We start from the raw sequence: 20,000 nt of genomic DNA, 5'->3' as shown, positions 1-20,000 counted from the left end.
ACTGGCTCATGTGGGAATCGAACCGGTGACCCTGTTGCTCAGAGCTTGCGCTCTTAACCAATTGAGCCACTCAGCCAACCCCCTTTTTTGTTTTATTGATGGTTTCCTTTGCTGTGAAAAAACTTTTTAGTTTGATGTAATCTCATATGTTTATTTTTTCTTTTGCTTCCCTTACCCGGAGGGATATATCAGTAACAATATTACTGCAAATTTACTTCCTATATTTTCTTCTAGGAGTTTTATGGTTTCAGTTTCTTACATTTAAGTCTTTAATCCATTTGAAATTTATTCTTGTATATGGAGTAAGGAGGTGGTACAGCTTCATTTTTTTGCATGTTTCTGTCTAGGTTTCCCAGCACTATTTATTGAATAGGCTGTCTTTACCCCAATGTAAATTCTTGCTCTCTTTGTCATAGATTAAATGACCTTAAAGGCATGGATTTATTGCTGGGCTCTCTATTCTGTTCCATTGATCTATGTGTCTGTTTTTATGCCAATACCATGCTGTTTTGATTACTATAGCCTTGTAGTATGATTTGATGTCAGGTATTGTGATACCTCCCAATTTGTTCTTATTTCTCAAGATTGCCGTGGCTATCCGAGGTCTTTTATGGTTTCATATAAATTTTAGGATTATATGTTCTATTTCTGAGAAAAATGTCCTTGGTAGTTTGATAGGAATTCCGTTGAATCTGTATATTGCCTTAGGCAGCATGGATATTTTAACTATATTAATTCTTCCTATCCATGAGCATGGTATGTGTTTCCATTTATTTGTATCTTTTTTTTTTTAATTGGGGGTTTGGGGGCGGGGAACAGTGTTGTGGAATTGGGGAGGGGGAACAGCCAAGTTGTTGTTCTTCAATCTTAGTTGTGGAGGGCACCAGTCACCATCTGGCTGCCCATTGGCAGCTCATGGCCTCTAAGCTCAAGTTGCTGTGTTACAATTTTAGTTGCGGGTAGGCATAGCCACCATCCCATGCAGGAGTTGAACCAGCAGCCTTGTTGTTAAGAGTGTGTGCTCTATTCACTGAACCATCCCGGTGGCAGCTCAACTTAAGGTGCTGAGTTCAGTCTTAGTTGCGGGTGGGAGTAGCCCACCATTGAACAGGCAGTCTTGCTGTTAAAAGCATGTACTCTCACCAGCTGAGCCATCCTGCCACCTGTTGGCAGCTCAGCAGCAGCTCAGCTCAGGCATAGCATCACTGGCCCATGTGGGAATTGAATCGGTGGCCCTGTTGCTCAGAGCTCACACTCTTAAGCTAACTCTTAACCAAATGAGACACTCGGCCTGCCCAATTTTTGTATCTTTTCTAATTTCTCTCTTCAGTGTCTTATAATTTTTTGAGTACAGGTCTGTTACTTCTTTGGTTAAATTTATTCTTAAGTATTTTATAAATTTATTCCTAAGTATTTTATAGTTTTTGAAACAATTGTAAATGGGACTTTCTTAATTTCTCCTGATATTTTATTATTGCTGTATATAAATACAACTGATTTCTGAATATTAATTTTGTATCCTGCTACTTTACTAAATTCATTTATCAGTTCTAATGGTTTTTTTGGTGGAGTCTTTGGGGTTCTCTATATATAGTATCATGTCATCTACATTGGTATAAGTTTTAAAAAAACTGTATTTCCGACTGAGAAGTATCTCTGTGCATATATTAACAACTGAGTCAAAATACTACATAACCAATTGAAAAAAATATATCTTTGAAATTGTGATTTCATAGTTGAATTAGTCCTTAGAAGAGTTTTCTGCTGTCTTTTAACCACCTACCTTCTAGATTTCTATCCAAATTGTTTTTGCAGATAATTGGCATAATTTACTGATTTAGAAGTTATGTTCTTAATGCTTCTGTGAATTTTGACTTTCAGAACTGGATGAGGTGAACACATATCAAAGAGTAACTAGTCTAAATAGTTGTTTTATGACTATTTGAAATACAAATTATTGCTTTGATTTTACTTGCATAAAGTAAAATGGATCTTTTTTGTTTTAAAAGGAATAACATTTTCATTTTGCTTTTAGTAAAATTAAGGTGATATTACACATTACAGCTATGGAACTTTCCAAAGTTTGCTAATTTGAGATCTGTGAGGCCCTTTAGGGTTTTGCATATTGTGTATATTGTCGAGTTTAGGGTTTAATTTCATGTCACCTGGCTATACAGTACTTTAATTGACATAGTTGGGTGAATGTACACCCTCTATATATCTCAACATACTAAAAAACAAAAAAGAACTTTAACCAGGAAATAAATACAGAATGGTGATTCAGACTTCAATAAATATAGGTGACTCATGCATTTGCTATTCAGGTATCATTTTTAACTTTTCCTGAAGAACTGTAACTTTCTGAGACAGGCTGAATGCATTGAAAATCCATATAGGATAAAGCTGTAGAAAATACAGAATGATATATTAAAACACATCCTTACCCCATTCCCAGTGTTGTGTATCTTTTGCCCAGGATGTAGTTAATTCTGTTTTATTTTGTCATGACTTCATTTTTAAATCCCCTTCACTTTGTGGTCTGTACAATTTTCAGCCAATTATGTTAGAGATTTGGGGTTGAAGGTCAGAACTGAAGATACTTTCTAACCTTGTCTCTGCCACTTTGCTTTCAGTATAGCTTGGGAAACATTCTTTAATTTCTTCAGTGTCAATTTTCTAATTTATGAAGCACTGACCTTGGTCAGGATGAGATAGGATTTTATAACAAAGCAGAATTACCTAGATTCAAATTTCAGTTTTGTTGGACATTGGGGAACTTGTATACTACAAGGTATGATAGAAAGATATGGTGAATGTTTAAATTAAAAAATGTATATTATAATAAAAGACACATTGCCATTACTCCCCCTCAAAATACTCTCCGTCACTTTGAACACACATATCTCATTATTCTTGCCACTTTCTGAAGCAATTCTGGAAGTCCTCTGTCTTGGTTATCTTTAGTTGTGCTGTCATGGCTGCCTCCATGTCCTGAATCGATTCAAAACATTTACCTTTCATGGTCATTTTGACTTTGGGGGAGAGCCAGAAGTTACACAGTGCCAGACCCAGTGAATAAGGTGGATGAGGACACACTGTAATGTTTTTATTTGACAGAAATTGCCATGCCAGAAGCAATGTATGACATGGAACCTTTCTGCATGGTGATCACAAAATACGGTGAATGCTGCTGCTGAGTGCCATCCAATAGAAAGTCAGGGATCTTCAATATGGGAAGCTGCGCATTCAACCTTAGTGACAGTATGTGACAAGTTTCAACTTGTTCGGTACAGTCAGTCTGGTGTGAACTACAGTTGAGAGAAGGTGTGTTTTAAAGTGTGTCAGAAATCATCCTCCATCATGACAATGTTCCTTGTCACACATGGCTTCTGGTATGTTGCAATTTCTGTCAAATAAAAGCATTACAGTGTATCCTCATCTGCCTTATTCACTGGATCTGGCATCGTGAGGCTTCTGGATCTTCCCCAAAGTCCAGCTGATTCTGGACATCGAGGCAGCCATGACAACTCAACTAAAGACACTCGAGAAAGAGGACTTCCAGAACTGCTTCAGAAAGTGGCAAGGACGATGGGATAAGTGTGTTCAAAGCGAGCGGAGGTGTTTTGAGGGGGATTAATAGCAATGTGTCTTTTACTGTAATAATTTTTTTAACCTAAACATTCACCGTATTGTTTGATCATACTCATTTATCTGTACTTCCATTTTATACTATGAAAAATGGGGATAATACTGTACCAAATTCATAGTGACAGTATGCACATTTAAAAAGGCATCTGTGAAGCACCCAGTACAATGCTCCACTGGTATACAGCACTATGTAAGTGTCAACTTTTATGATTATTCCTTCATTCACTTTCTAACTTAATAGCAGGATAGGCTGCAACCATAGATATGTCTTATGAACAGTGACTAGGCAGAAATGAGATGTTTAGCTAAATTCTTAATGAGCCTCATGCAGTCATGCTTACAAAGATTTTTGTCCACAACAGTAGTGACTTTATCCCCCAGGAATTGACATTGAGAGCTGGCTCCCCCATCAGCTATGCTAAATCTACTTTTCTTTAGAGGAAATTCCTAGAAATTACGTTTGAGTTTTCCTTTCCATTGTGTCAGAAAGCTCCATTAGGATGCCCACTACTGTTACTATGTACCTATATGTGCATGTAAAACTTCAATGCCTGTCTGCATGCCTCTCCTTCTCTAGTTATCTTACTACCCTCTTTTGTCATAACACCTCAGCACCTAAAACACACACCATAAGCATCCACATGCTCCACTGCTCACTACACTGATTATGTTTGCTTTTACCAAATTAGCTCTCAGGAATTTTGAAGCCATCATTGTGCCTTGGTCATAGAAGCTCTTACTACAGACACAGCTGAATTGTAACTTGTTTTACGAGAATTTATTTGCTTTCCCAAGAAAAGTATACCGTGGATTGCTAAATTAAGCTATGGTTTTGATTTATTAAGCCTCATGTTATAATCTTTAGCAAGTATCTAACAAAGGGATGTAGGCAGGACACACATATCATTGCAAATTATTTGACTGTCACTGTCAGAACCATATAGGCACAGATGTTAATATTTTCTGACACTGTCTTCAATGAGGATTGTTGGTGATCTGAGAGTGAAGCAGAACATATGGCTTCATAATTATTAGAACTTGATTAGTATAAAACAATTTATTTTCCCAATTTTGTTCTACAATAGCTGAATACTAATTGAGTCCAGTTTCATGGGCACATCTGGGGAAAACTGCTTGCAATAAAAACCACCATAGTCCATCAGTAAGCTCCACAAATGCTGAAGACAGTGCTGTTTCATTTTATTTCTAAAATTTTGTGTGGTTCCTGCTTTTTCATTTTTTGGTAAAATATGTATAAACTATTTTATTTTGTGCCATTATGTAGCAACTTGCAGTCACCAGCAGTTCCTAGGAATAAAAAAGAAAAAGTGAAAACACAAAACAGGATTTTTAAGTGTGACAGACAAAATGTTTGACATGTTTCCACAATAAAATAGAATTTGTTACAACACAATTGCAAAGCTAATGAAATCAAGAAAGCCCCAGAATGAAAGGTGGGTCTGTCTGATAAAACTCTGAGTTGATTAGATTAATAATGACACTGTATTCATAACCATAAGACCGCCGGTGACATGTGGGTCTGTGATTAAATGTGTACTATCTACATAGGCCTGTAAATTGGAGAGTAGATATTACAGTTTCAATAAAATTATTCCAGGTCAGTATAGCCACTGACACCTGAGAGCTACAAATACAAATATTCTCTAAAAAATGTGTTTAAATATGGATCTCTAAAAATTCCAACATATAAAGTTCATGCAATTATTACCTCACAATAAAATTAATTATTACATGAAGAAAAAGTCTCCTATGAAATAAAGATTGTAGAAACAAAAATAATAGGTATAAATCTTCCAACATGTCAGAGAATTTAAAGGAATCATGTATAAAGTATTTTAAGAAATAAAAAAATCAATAAAAATTAAGCTATCAAAATGACTATGTATCTGTAAGAAAACACTAAAATAAAATTTAAAAATAAAATCATTGAAATAAAAAATTCAATAAATAGGCAAGCAGCAAAACAATAAAACTGAACAACATTAAAACACTAAACAGTCCTGAAAATGAAAAAGGACTCTAGCAAGACAGAATATGGAAGATAAGTAAGAGATATAGAAAATAAGATAAAATGAGAAATTCTAGAATATGTGTAATTGAAGTTCTGGACGGAGAGAATAGAAAGAATAGGGGAGATAAATTATTTAAAGAAATGAAGGATGAGAATTTTCCAGAAATGATCAAGTAAAGTGACTTCCCAGATTCCAGCTGTACAACATTTCAAACAGGACACATATATAAAATCCCACATGCAGACACAGAGCTGTGAAGCTGCAAACAACAACGATGGAAATATTTTAAAAGTAAGAAAGAGATAACCTGTAAATAAATAACAATTGGGCTGTCAGTAGATTTCACAGACAACAATGACAGCTACATAATTTAAATTTTATAAATATTTTCTCACAGCACTTTACATGTTATTCTATGGCTTTTGGTCTTTGAAATACACTGTCAAGAGAATGAAAAGACAAGTCACGGTCTGGTACAAAAGACATACCTGATAAAGGACTGTTGTCCATAATATATGAAGAACTCTTAAAACCTAACAATAAGTAAACAAATAACCCAATTCAAAAATGGGCCAAAGACCTTAATAGACACCTCACCAAAGAAGATATGCAGATGGCAAATAAGCATATGAAAGATGTTCTACACCATATATCACCAGGGAAATGCAAATTAAAACATCAGTGAGATACCACTACACACATATTTGAATGACCAAAATCCAAAACACTGGCAACATCAAATGCTGTCAAAATGTGGAGCACCAGGAACTTTCATTCATTGCTGATGGGAGTGCATAATGGTGCAGCCACTTTGGAAGACAGTTTGGCAGTTTCTTACAAAAGTAAAATATGTTTACCATATAACCTAGCAATTGCACTCCTTGATGTTTATTCAAAAAAGTTGAAGATCATGTCCACACGAAAATGTGCATGAGTATGTTTATATCAGCTTTATTTATAATTTCCTTTAATAGGTGAATGGATAAATAAATTCTAGATAATATTATTCAGCTCTAAAAAAAAAATTGAGCTACCAAGACTTGAAAAGATATGGAGGAAATTTAAATGTTGATTACTAAGTGAAAGAAAAAAAATCTGGAAAGGCTACATACTATATGTTTCCAACTACATGACATTCTGAAAAAGGCAAAACTATGGAGACAGTAAAAACATCAATGGCTGCCAGAGGTTAGGGCAAAAAGGGATGAATAGGCAAAACACAGAATTTGTAGGGCAGTGAAAGTACTCTCGATGATATTGTAATGGTGGATACATTATATATAAAAACATATATATATGTATATACATGTATATATCTATATACACATAAACAGAGGGTGCTAAAAATGTATACACATTTTAAGAAAGAAAAAAACTATTAAAATTGTAATAATATATACCGATAACAAAAGATGAATACAAGTCACAGTTGACTTCTGCAATTACAAGAGATGCTCAAAGTGGTTACCATCAGTGTCCAGACACTTCTGATTATGGTGAACTCCTGCTTGAGCAACGTTGACCTATTGTCCACTTGTGTACATTTTTTGGCACCCTTGGTATATATACATGTCATCATATCACATTTATATATAAAATACAACCCATTGTTTCTTATCTTAAAAAATAAATTTGGCCATGTCTGTACTGCTTAAAATTTTTCAGGGCTCCTCCATAATTTTTGGTTGAAGTTGTAAACCCTTATATTTACATGAATAGGGTCTTTCTTAAAGTCCTAGGTTGAGATTAAAAATGTAAACAATTTTTTCCACTTTGTTCAGCATAGTTTTTTCCACTTTGAAAGATAGAAATACAGCCATACGAATCAGCAAGATTCATAAAGTTTATTTTTAGTTTAAGCTGTGTAAGGAATTACATAGGATTTTATACTTGTTAAAAAAATTTTATTTTGAAACATAAATTAAAAAAAGATTTTTATATCTAGTGTTGATAAATTTTATTTCTCTAAGGAAAATAAAGAATAGAAAAAAATGGAAGATAAGTTTCATCTTCCCACCTCTCATGTGGTAGTCTTATACCATATGCATAAAACGGAATTCTCTCTCTCTCTCTCTTTCTCTCTCTCTCTCTCTCTCTCTCTCTCTTGCTCTGCCCTCCTCTTTTCCTCTCCCCTTCTCTCTATCCCTTACTGTTTAAAATTATTTTTAAAATATTTCTTCCATTTTTGCTATTTAATATTTGATACAGAAATTCTGATCTATATCTAGTTTTTGTTTTGATTCTAGTAATTTTTTCACATCTTCTCACTTCGTACCATGTTTCCCCAAAATAAGACCTAACCAGAAAATAAGCCCTAGCATGACTTTTCAGGATGCTCGTAATATAAGCCCTAGCCCAAACATAAGCCTAATTAAGATCGTCAGACAGACATGACTGTTTGAATAATAGTAGATTTTTGTACATGAATAAATGAATAAATGTAAATTGTTGGAACAAAAATTAATATAAGACCTGGTCTTATTTTCAGGAAAACACGGTATATTTTCACATATAGAGCAGTGCGAGTTTGTTAAGAAAATTAATTGCTAAAATTCTAAAGAAAAATGCCCCTCTGTTTTCTTCTAAAGACAAAGGGTGATGCCAACAGGCAATATGCACTCTGTCTCTTCCAGCTGAAATAAATATCAGAAATCCGTAAGTATTTTGTGTCTGAAGAAGACAATTTAACATATAATATACAGTCCCACATTTATCTTTGATTTATTCATTTTGTAAGTTCCCCAAAAACAGACAGGAGCCATGCATTCTGCTTTTTTAAAAAATTTTGTTTCTAGCTTTGATTAGTACAGTGATAAAAACATAGATCCACATGTTCATTAATTGGTTGATGCAAATAAGCGAACCAACTATAGAAAAGTATGATTTAGATAAACAGCCTCTTTTATTGATTCCTTAAGAGTTCTATTTACTTCTATGGCTTTAATTTTTCTAAATGTTGCCATTATAAATAGAATATGTATGAATTTAAATCACATATATTTTTCATTATATTCTTTTCCCATAGAGACAATTCCAATTTTTCCCTTCTTTCTTTGTGTTCTGTATAAGCAGTAAATATGCCAAGATGCATCACCTAGAGTTGGTATATTTGTGTATGTGTGTGTGTGTGTGTGTACAAATATACATATTTAAAATATTGTTACTGAATTTATGAAACATACACACTTTATAAAAGTATTTAATCACTAGAAATGGGTCATTTAAAATTACGTCTAAGTAGGTTATTGGTTTGCTAAATTAATATTATATCCCAAGAACAGTGACTACACATCATTCACTGTAACATAATAAGACTGTTGCTTTGAGCAACCACCTGCAGTCTTAATCTTGAATCTATTCCTTATATATTCATTTTACTTCTAAAAGTGTAATGTGGCTGTGTTTAGAATGGTATCTGACAACTGTCTTATAATTTTTTTTAGGTGAATGTTAGTCACTCAAAGTAGAAGTATCACATTTCCTAATAGAAATCAGGAACATGACATGCTCAGTTATTTGATGGCTAATTTCAATAAATTGAGATTTCCTCTCTTCAGTTCAGAGCTCTTGATGGTTATTATAAAATTAGAATCACTGAGAATTGAAAAGGACCTGGTTATCAAAATCACATGAGATCACGATATTTATCATTATCCTTCACATCATTTGTACATCAAATGTACATTTTAGATAAGTCCATTTGAACCCTTCCATTTAAACTGAATGCTGTAAATAGACAATAGTTAATATTTTTAAAGCCCAAGGTGTTACTTTTATACTGATTAAGTCAAGAATTACATGTGCAGTACCAGTGTTTTCTGAATCAAAATACTGGGAACATGATCTGAAAATTACTTGCATATATATGAGAAAAAGAAGGCAAAATATCTGAAACGAGAGCTGTTAATGGAAAATCCAGAGTGTGTGGTTACTTTGTTCATGGCATTGTTTTCCTTATCAGAGCATGCTGTGTTTATAGTTGCAGCATCAATATTGAATGGGAGTTATGTTTTGTCCATAGCTGCATGTTAGTTATATTTTATATAAACTTGAAATGTGTTTGATTCGCCACCGTTGTTGTATAAAAGCAAAACAAAACAAAGAAACCCAAAAGTTAGCATATTTTAAGCCAAAAATAATACCTTGATGTATTCAAAATACAATTTAAAATCTCAATTGAATGAAAGAAGGGACAAGGCATAGAGGATATTGATAGAAAATTTGGGATGACCACTGGTTCATTTCAGTAACTTGCATTGGGAAAGTGAGTATTTGTTATTTGTATTATAGAACAAATCTGATTGCTTTCTAGACATTTGATTTTAAAAAATCATTTTAATTTCTTCATGATTCATTTTCTTCATGTAAAATACTCATAATTGTTATAAGTATCTATAATGTAAAGAAAAGTGAGGGATACTTCAAGATCTAAGGTAAGTCAAAAAATAAAATAAATGTGGACTAAAAGAAGTTTTAAGACTCAGTTTGTAGCATTTAATATTGATTCCATGTTTATTAAATCTCATATGCATATCTATCATAGACAAGAAAAACAAGAACAATGTCCAAAAATAGTTACTATTTGTTTTGACTTGAAAATTTTAAAACAAGTAATTTTTTTCTTATTGTTTCAAAATTCATGAGTTCCACAAGGAATCCATTTTCTTAGTAACAAAACTCTGCAATAAAAATGATAATCCTTCTTACCTGTCAGCTGGAGCAAATATAGGGTTTAGTGCTGGCTCATTACGAAGTATGTCTTAAGAACAAAAGCACAAGTTATCAAAATCAAAGAAAATTCTTTCAGCCAAACAATATGCTGGCATTTTCACATATTTAAATGTGGATTTTCATTTAAGCATTAAGCAAATCTTTGATTTTATTAAATACTTGCACAATAAAGCATATTAAGTTACTCATGAATTTTTTGTGAAATTTCCTTATTGCCAAAAAACACAAGGATAGCTTTCTCATTTCAAAACATTGTTTTTTTTATCATGGAATAAAGTTCTTATTTGCATATTTTGTTTGAGTAGATGAACACAGTTGAACAAATCAAAGACAATGAAAAACCTACAATGGATGTAATCATATTAAGGTAGATAGAGATCTATTCTAAATTGCTTCTGTCATTTCATACTTAAAATATGGCATTCTAAAATTTTAGAATTTGATGCACTAGGCAAGGGCCTAGGAGGATGTGAACAAGCTAAACGGAAGAGAAACTAAGGAGTGAAAAAAACTATCCAGCCACAAGATGGGGAACTTTCTGGTGCTGGGAAATCTGCTCTCATGCCACTCCAAAAAGGGCATATAAAAAAGCTCCCCTTAACATGGCTGCTTGGAAAAGCACTGTTTCTTTTGATCTAAAAATGGCATATTGTTTTAGTGAAAAATATGTTTTACTACTTTATAATAATATTCATATTCAATCATAAAAATGTCTATTCAGTCTACTTCTGGAGGCTTCCAGCTTAGATATAAAGACTTGATTTTCTAGAGTTAGGAGCAAACTCCAGTACTCATTTCCTTGGAGTCTGAGCACCATTCAAGCAAATGCTTTGAGTTTGGGACTTTGTGAAGCAACTTACCTCATGTGACATAAGGGGTGAGGGGACTAGGGTGTACTGGGGATAAAAAATAAAGCACCAAGAGAATCCAGTCTACAAAAAGATTTACTTATGCATTTTAAAAGCAGGCTAGATTCAATAACAACGGGGACGAGTGAAGTTACTAATACTGAGATAGGCCAATAACAAATGAGACATTATTTGCACCGTCAAACGTAGAAATCACTGAGAGCACACACTTGCCACAAAGAATATACAACACAAGAAAGGGCAACAAGAGCTCTTCAGGTCAAATTCTCATCAGGTGGTCTAAGTACCCTCCCAAAAGGTCTCCAAGATGCTGGGGGATCACCCTAAAGATAGTGCTTCTTCACTGTCAACCATCGTCCAACCCTCAAGCGCAGGATGTGAAAGGTGTTGTCCTTCAGGTCTTTACCTGTTCCCATACCAGGAGACCAGCAGCCAGGCCCCGGGGGCCTGGGAAGTGTCCAGGTCCCAAGTCCGGGTTTTGGGCTGACTCAGCCTGTAATCAGCACCACCCATCTGTCCCACTGCTCCCCATCCCTCATAGTCCTTCCTCTGATTACCATGACTGGATACCTGACCCCAACCTCCACACACATCCTGTGATAGCAAATCTATATCTTGTTCATCTTAATACGCCTTATAGTGCTTAACAAAGAGCTTTCTTTATCATGTATGCTCGATAAGAGATTAAAAACAACAAGTGAACCTGATCTGATGAAACGAGGAAGTACCTGAATAAAGAGTGCTGTGATACTACTGTACCATGGCATGTTACTACAATGCCGTATTCATGACACTTTAGAAAACTTTATGTAATAGAGCAGAAAAACAATAAATATGTTCCAAAAACACATCAGGCTAATCATTTCCCCTAAGCTTCTGCTAAAGGTGTTATCCTTTAATATACCTTTAAAGGTATTTCTCTTCCTTTTGCTCAAATCATATTTATAACAGCTTGATACTTACTGAGTGTATGTTACATTCCAGGCACTGTCCCAGGCGTTTCATCTACATGAAATCCAATCCCCCACAGTAATCTTGAAAGTTGTTGCAATTATCCTCATCATAAATGTGTTTGTAAATGAGGCTTAGAGCAGTTAAAGAACATCCCCAAGTTCACAAAGCTTCAAGAGGAGGGCAGATTCTAGGCTCAGGCGATCAGGGAGATGTGAAGACAAAGGCATTCTTGTCTACTGCACAATGTATCTCACCCATGAAGCACCCCTGAGAAGTTTCTATGTTAATGTCCCCTACTGCTCCACAAGCATGCAACAGTGCACTGAAAGCTATGGGGGCACAAGTCTTTACAGCTTTTGTGTCTTTATTTCCAGGCTGTCAGATAATTTAGGCTGTATCAATAAATTGACCTCCATCAGTAATCCCTTTTATTTTTTTTCCTTCCTTTCTTTTAATCCTTCAATAACTGGGAGATGAGTTAACCACACTTATCAAACCTGGTGTGAGTATCCCCATCACAGTACACAGTATAATGTGACCTATATAATTTTATGAACCAATGCCATCCCAATAAATTTAATAACAAAGAATTTGATGCAAAAACAACACTTTTGAAATATTTGGTACACATTTTATTTCACTTTGGAGAATGCCTTGGGAACCTGAGAAGCACTTAACTAATGTATGGTAAAGGTGTAGATAATTGCGAAGAACAAATACATAATGAAACTTACCCAAGAAAAGAAGGAAAAATTTTACCCTCTCTGGCTTAAAAGGCTCAGTCTCAATTCTGTAGCATGGATATATTTCTTTTTTTTTTTTTTGGAACAGTTTGAGTGTAGATTTTTTTTTTCTTCCTGGAAACTCAAGCTCTTTAATCAGCTTGCATTAAACTGACTTTCTGTTAAGAGATTAATGGATAAATAATTTGATCACTACTTCACATATAATTTAATAATATGAGGTCATTATTAAAAGACCACCAGAATGCTAATGCATATTATTTTCCTGTATTTGATATTCTACAAACAATAACTGAAAAGTCAAACTATTGAGAAAAATACTTCACACAACCTTACTTTAGTCAAGGTCATAATAGCAGTTTTAACAAATTTCAATATTTTTTAACACTTGTCTGTTGGTATCACAAGACGATTATTCTTTTAAGAGGTGGGCATATCCACTCACCTTCATTAGAATGTGAGAAGAGCCACACAAATATTGCACAAGCTATTCAAAGAAGTTTGGTTTACTTTGAGAGCTATTGTACCGCTTTAGAGCAGCAGAAAAATGAGATTTCAACAATTCTTTTTTGTATTTTATTTTTATGATAAGTCCTCTTTTTATCAATGCACAGAGATTAGCTAATTTGGCAATGAGAAGAAAACTACCCAGACTCAGATGCCATCAGAGGAGATGTATACCTCTGCATTCACGAGTGTTCTTCCTCTGAGATCTTCTCTAGTGAACTTCACCCTGTCTGTCAGATGAAGAAGAGAGGGAAAGATACCCCCACCCACACAACAGTGTGCTTGCTTAGGAGCTGCTGTATGAAACCGAATCAGTTGAAAGCACCTGGGATGTCTTATTGCTTTCACAGGATTCTCTTCTTCCTGTTTTCTTTTTAGAGGGAAAATAACATAAATTCAAAAGCAATTACAGTCTGAAGCACAATTTTTTACCTGTATAACAAAAATCTCTCATATTTCTGCACATTATAATTCTTACTCGGGTTAGAAAGAAAAATACTTTGCAATGTCTTGGAACTCCCTAATAGTAAAAAGTACAAGAATTTAAATTTTTTCTTCCACAGTCCTGTAATTCTTCAAAAATATTAAATAACTTTGTATATATTTGAGTGATTATTTTTTAAAAATGCTAAATTTGAAATCAATTGCATTGATTATTTGGCTTTGTAAGACTGGGAGAAAATAATTGGTTCATTGATTATTTGTATAGAGAGACTAAAAACGAAGCTATTAATTGCTACTAATTTTATGTTATAGGTTTTAATATTTATGAAAGTACTTTTATTTTAATAGTTATTTAAAGTTGTAAAAGAATGTTTGAAATATTAATTGTAGTTCATTTTATTTTAAAACTGAAATGCTCATTCTGAATCTTTTTCTCATCATGTAATTACAAGAAGGAAATGTTTGATTTCCTTTGAAGCTCTGTTTTATGTCCCTGATTCGTTTGCATAGTTTCTTAGAAAGCCCCACGTAAGGTTGTTGGCATTTAAAATATAGTTCTGCCTATGAGGTCCCAAGTGGGACAATATCTCTAACATAGGAGTACTTACCATTCTGCTAGGTTCTGTTTCCGTGCTGGTCAACCTGTGGTGGTGAGACATGCTTAAAAAAAAAAAAATCAGAAGGAATTTAGGGATCTGAAACTATCTTGCCTACATCTATCTACATCAGAACTGTGTTGATAGTTAGGTGTTCCCAAGTTGTTAAATATGCTCTTAATTTTTATTTATTGAAAGACTGTTAGCTCAGTGTCATAGAGTTTCTATTATTTTACTGTAAGTTAATTCCAGGTATAAAATTTATAAATTCATATCTTGACTAGAAATTTTACTTTGTAGACATTATAGAGTGGGAGAAGTCATAAATCATTAACCCTTATTTTGTTAAAATAAAATGTTAGGAATAATATATAAACAATTTGATATAGAAATTCTGACATCATGGAGTTTGTCTACCTTTCGTAGTTTATTAATGGTGTTTTTTTGGGGATGGAAGATGCTTATATAAAGCACTGTAATTAAATTCACACAAAAAAGTTTTCTAAAATGTGTTACTTCATTATTTAAATTGGATATCTCAGGAAATTCTAAATGATTTTCCAGATAAATTACAATTCCTTTACACAGATGCATTTCAGTAGAAACATAAACTATTATCAATTATATTTAGGTTTAAAGCATGTACATGTTGATGCTTATATATTTTGTACAAAAAAAGAAAGACAATGCTTTATACAGTTCAAATACATCTCATTGAATACAAGCCTATGCTTTTTCAAGTACAGGTTCTCACATTCACAGAAAAAGTTAAAATCCAGCCATACTATTATAAGGTAATTAGGTGGTTATAAAATTCTGCTCAACCACTTCAGTAATTGTTCAATAAACATTCAGTGGTTTGAGTGTCTAGTCGTCCTTAGTTTGTATAAGAAATGTTTAGAGTGTTGAGCACAGCAAATGTTCCTGACACTTGTCTCTACACCATTGTTTGTTCCTTTTAATTGGAGCTTTTAAGACTGAACAGCCTTGATATATACCCTGCCACTGCTGATTTTTTACTTAATTCAAGATTATCAGAGGAAGGGCAAAGATTTTCTCTAATTCTGTAAAAACGCAACAAACAATGGTACGTATTCTGAAAGTGGCACACCAGAACAAGCCCAGGACAATGAACCATATTTTATTGACTAACAAGGTGGAGCATTGGACCAGAGGAGTGTCAAATCTGTGTACTTTAAACTTAACCATCTGTATGGTGTTTGTTTCACTATTTTTCTCAAAGTTGTAAATGTCGGTCCCTTCTTTCATCCAAGCTCTGCAATCAGTCTTCGATCCCATTCTTGCATCATTTTCTCTCTCTTTTGCAGGGCCAGGACTAGAAAGAGTGCGTACAAAATTTAAGGGTATGTCAAAAGCCTCAGTAATCAAAATTAGTAATATTTTACCATCATTTTTGAAAAAAAAACAAACAAACAAACAAAAACACCAAAAACAATCAAGATGAACAAAACACCAAATTTTTGGGGAAAAAGACAGGATCAGCTGAGCCATGTTAGAGCCTGAGGCAAAAGGGAAAAATTAGTAATACTAATCCTGTAAGAAATGCTTTATTTTAGAGTTCTGGCCTTTTGATTTCTCCTGTCTTCTCACTTCCCAAAATCACCTCACTCCCTAAACCTTAGATCTCTATCCCATTTTTTATTTTTGGCTTTGACCTGGCCTGAGAACGTTGGATTCTAGCCTTGACTATTTACATCTAAGCTCTCATGCTACTATAAAATCAAGTAATAGCAACCTCATCTAGAAGTTTGTCATCCACTTGTACACTTACAAAATACCTACACCATTTCCTGATGCTACACTTTTAGGATTATTACAATACTCTATTTTTGCAAGTTCTCATAATACCTTATATCATGAGTCTTATATCAAGAGTCTTAAGTGGTCCTTGCTATGGAAGTGACTGTATAATATTCTTTAAAGTTTTTAACTCTGTCATGAGTAAGAGTAAAGGAATGTTTTGCTATGTAACAAAAAAATAAAAATAAAAAAAGCCATATTCATCTCTGTATCCCCAGAACTCAGAGCTAAGTGAGCCTTATAAACAGGTAGTCAAGTGCCCAGTAACTAGTAGGCGACTTCCTCTTTGAAGATTCCCTTTATCACACCCCTTAATCAAGCCTCTTAAATTGCACTATACTTGATTTACTTTAACTAGGTTTTATTTCAGGCTATAGTTACCATGAGTTTCTTAAAATTGTTCTTTTCTTAATGATTATATTTAAATTTTAAGATAATTATAGATTTACATGAAGTTATAAGAAATAATACAAAGATCCTAAAAGCCCTTTACCTCATTTTCCCAAATGGTAACAACTTGCAAAACTGCAGTATAATATCAACACCAGGATATTAATAGTTAAGATACAGAATATTTCTGTCACCACAGGTTTCCTCAGGTTGCCATTTTATAGCTTCACCTACTTCACTGCAGTCCCCTCCTTAAGTTGTGTTAACCACTATTCAGTTCTCCATTTCAGAAATTTTGTCATTTCAAGAATTTTATGTTTTTAACCTTAAAAATAAAAAGCCAAAGTGAGAGGCAATAAATATTCAATTGAAATCAAAGGACTGCAATACTGGAAAAACTGATTTAAGAAGAAACCCAAACAGTGTTCTGATTTCAGGGTGAAAACAAGGAATATTTATGACAAACAGGAAAGGAAATAATTGCATAGAATAAAGGAATTTCTACTGGTGTTAACAAGCTAAGTTACTCTTGAGCTATATATATGGCTGGTTACTGATTCTAAAGACTGTCTATAATAATTAGTTCTGTGGTCAAATGTCTGCTTTCCTGTTAGCTTTACAAACAGTCATTTACACAACAATGCTGGTTTGGCCCAGTCAAAGTTTATTTTGTCCCAAACATTCCAAAGGGTTCAAAGAATTAAGACATGCAAGGCAGTTCCTCTGGGATGGTGTCTCCAACTCCATCTTGAAATGGCTCTGTTTATGTCATTTTTATTTTACAATATAAATGGAATTATATAGTCTTTGACCTTTAGAGATTAGTCTGCTTTTTCACTACACATAAACCTGGAGATTCTTCCAAGTTGCTTCATGTATCAGTAGCTTGTTTCTTTTTATTGTTCAGTAGTAGTAAATCTTGGATAAAAGGGTTTGTACAAGTAATAATGATTAATGCCAGAGGTAGAAATACTATTATTGTTAAGCATTCATTAGGCCAGAAGCCAGGTAAAGAAGAGAGGTCTGACTGGAAGGTGATTCACTGTATGTGAAAATCTTGACAGAAGTGATCCAAATCTGACTAAATATTAAAACAAAAGGTTGGTCATTGCTGGGAATATTTTGATCAAATATCACCAGCTGCAGTAGCAGAATTTCACAATAGTTTCAATATGCACATAAAAAATGCAAATGACTGAATCATCCTAAACTTCCTTGCTTTACGTACTAAAGAATTATTACCGTAGGCCCATTATTTTTGAAATGTATCTAAAATAGTCATAAAGGGGAAATTAGGTATTCTGACATCACGACCTTGATAATACTGCCTATGTCACAGTCATCATGTCTTTCTTTTTTTTTTTAAAAGATTTTATTGGGAAACTGGGGGAGAGGAATAGTGTTGGGGAATTGGAGAAGAGGACTAGCCATGTTGTTCTTCAATCTTCGTTGTGGAGGGTGCTAGTCACCATCTGGCTGCTCATCGGCAGCTTGTGGCCTCTAAGCTCAAGGTGCTATGTTCAATCTTAGTTTCAGGTGGGCGTAGCCACCATCCCATGCAGGAGTCAAACCAGCAGCCTTGTTGTTAAGAGCACATGCTTTATCCACGGAGCCATCCGGGCGGCAGCTCAGCTCAAGGTGCCAAGTTCAGTCTTAGTTGTGGTTGGATGTAGCCCACCATCAAACAGGCAGTCTTGTTGTTAGGAGCACATGCTCTCACCAGCTGAGCCATCCTGCCACCTGTTGGCAGCTCAGCGACAGCTCAGCGACAGCTCAGCTCAGGCACAGTGTCACTGGCCCATGTGGGAATCAAACTAGTGACCCTGTTGCTCAGAGCTCGCATTCTTAAACCAGCTCTTAACCAACTGAGCCACTTGGCTGGCCCCAAGTCATGGTGTCTTAAGATATCAAATAACTTCAGAGTAAGTCAATGAGTTAATTGTCTAGATGGCGACCTAAATGCTGGAGTCAAAAAAGCATCCTTCAGAAACCTGAGTTCTAAGTGCATGAAAAAACTAAGTACAGAGTTATGGGAAATTCTTAGTGAAAGGCAGTATTATGTGGAGCCTCTGAAAATAATATATTCATAGTAAATAAATACGGAAAAAACTAGTGACAACTTGTCTTCTAAGACAAAAAACAAGTAGAGGGTTATTATTTGTGATTTATAAGATTGGTCTCCAAAGTATCATGCATGCGCTCCATGCAGCATCAAATTTAAAAAAAAATGTGATTCAACAAAAAATAGTTTATATATACAGAGCATGCCAAAAAACTGTATACACATTTTAAGAAAAAAAAAGTATTAAAATTATGCTGATGGTAACCACTTTGAGCACCTCTTATAACTGCAGAAGTCAAACGTGATTTCTGCATACGAGGCCTGACTTCAGTATACTCGTATATTGAAGATTACAATTTTAATAGTTTTTCCTTTCTTAAAATGTGTATACATTTTTTGACACTGTGTGTGTGTGTGTATATATATATATATATATATATATATATATATATATATGTACACACACATATATATTTCATATATAGTATATATAAAGAGTGATTCTTTCATATATACCTGGGGTGCCAAAAAATGTATACATGTGGACACTTTGGTCAACATTATTCAAGCAGTAGTTTGCCATAATCAGAAGTGTCTGGACACTGAATAGTAACCACTTGTAATTGCAGAAGTCAAACGTAACTTGTATGTGCCAAAAAAATGTATACACATTTTAAAAAGGGAAAAACTATTAAAATTATAATACCATATGTCCCCATGTATAAGACGCACCCTGTTTTGAAAAATTTGGGGTCTAAAAATTGGTTGTGTCTTATACAGTGGTTGTAGATTTTTTTACTTGCATTTCCTGCTTTTTCATGCTTGTTGTTTTTGCGCTCATTGTTTTGTACTTGTTACCAGATATGGTAGGTGACATTTTGCCACGTTCTGCCCAGAAACGGCTCAGAAAAGATTTTTGTTCAGTGCTGAATTCAAGTTAAAAGTGATCCAATTTGCAAAAGTGAATGGAAATCATGCTGCTAAACGTAAGTTTGGTCCTCCTCCAACTGAGAAAACAATCCGAGACTGGCTACGGAAAGAAAAAACCCTACTGAAAACGCCATGGCAGAAGAAGGCCGTGAGAGGTAATATATGAAGACAGTGATTCATCATCAGACACAGATGGGGACAAGCTAATGGTTGGGAGTTTTGACAGTGATGAGGAGTTGTATGAATTTTATGATGAATAAAACTTGAGTTCA

At 34.3% G+C, this 20,000-nt stretch overlaps 1 pseudogene; it reads left to right on the top strand.

The window, feature by feature from the left end:
* The first annotated feature begins 13,525 nt into the window (after nucleotides 1-13,525).
* LOC109377022 (apelin receptor early endogenous ligand-like) lies at nucleotides 13,526-13,688 on the top strand (annotated as a pseudogene).
* The last annotated feature ends 6,312 nt before the right edge of the window (nucleotides 13,689-20,000 follow it).

The sequence above is a fragment of the Hipposideros armiger genome, unplaced genomic scaffold (assembly GCF_001890085.2).
Source record: "Hipposideros armiger isolate ML-2016 unplaced genomic scaffold, ASM189008v1 scaffold_1261, whole genome shotgun sequence".
In the NCBI taxonomy this organism is placed as follows: Eukaryota; Metazoa; Chordata; class Mammalia; order Chiroptera; family Hipposideridae; genus Hipposideros; species Hipposideros armiger.
Note: the sequence above shows the minus strand (reverse complement) of the source record. Positions and strands in the feature narration are given on the sequence as shown.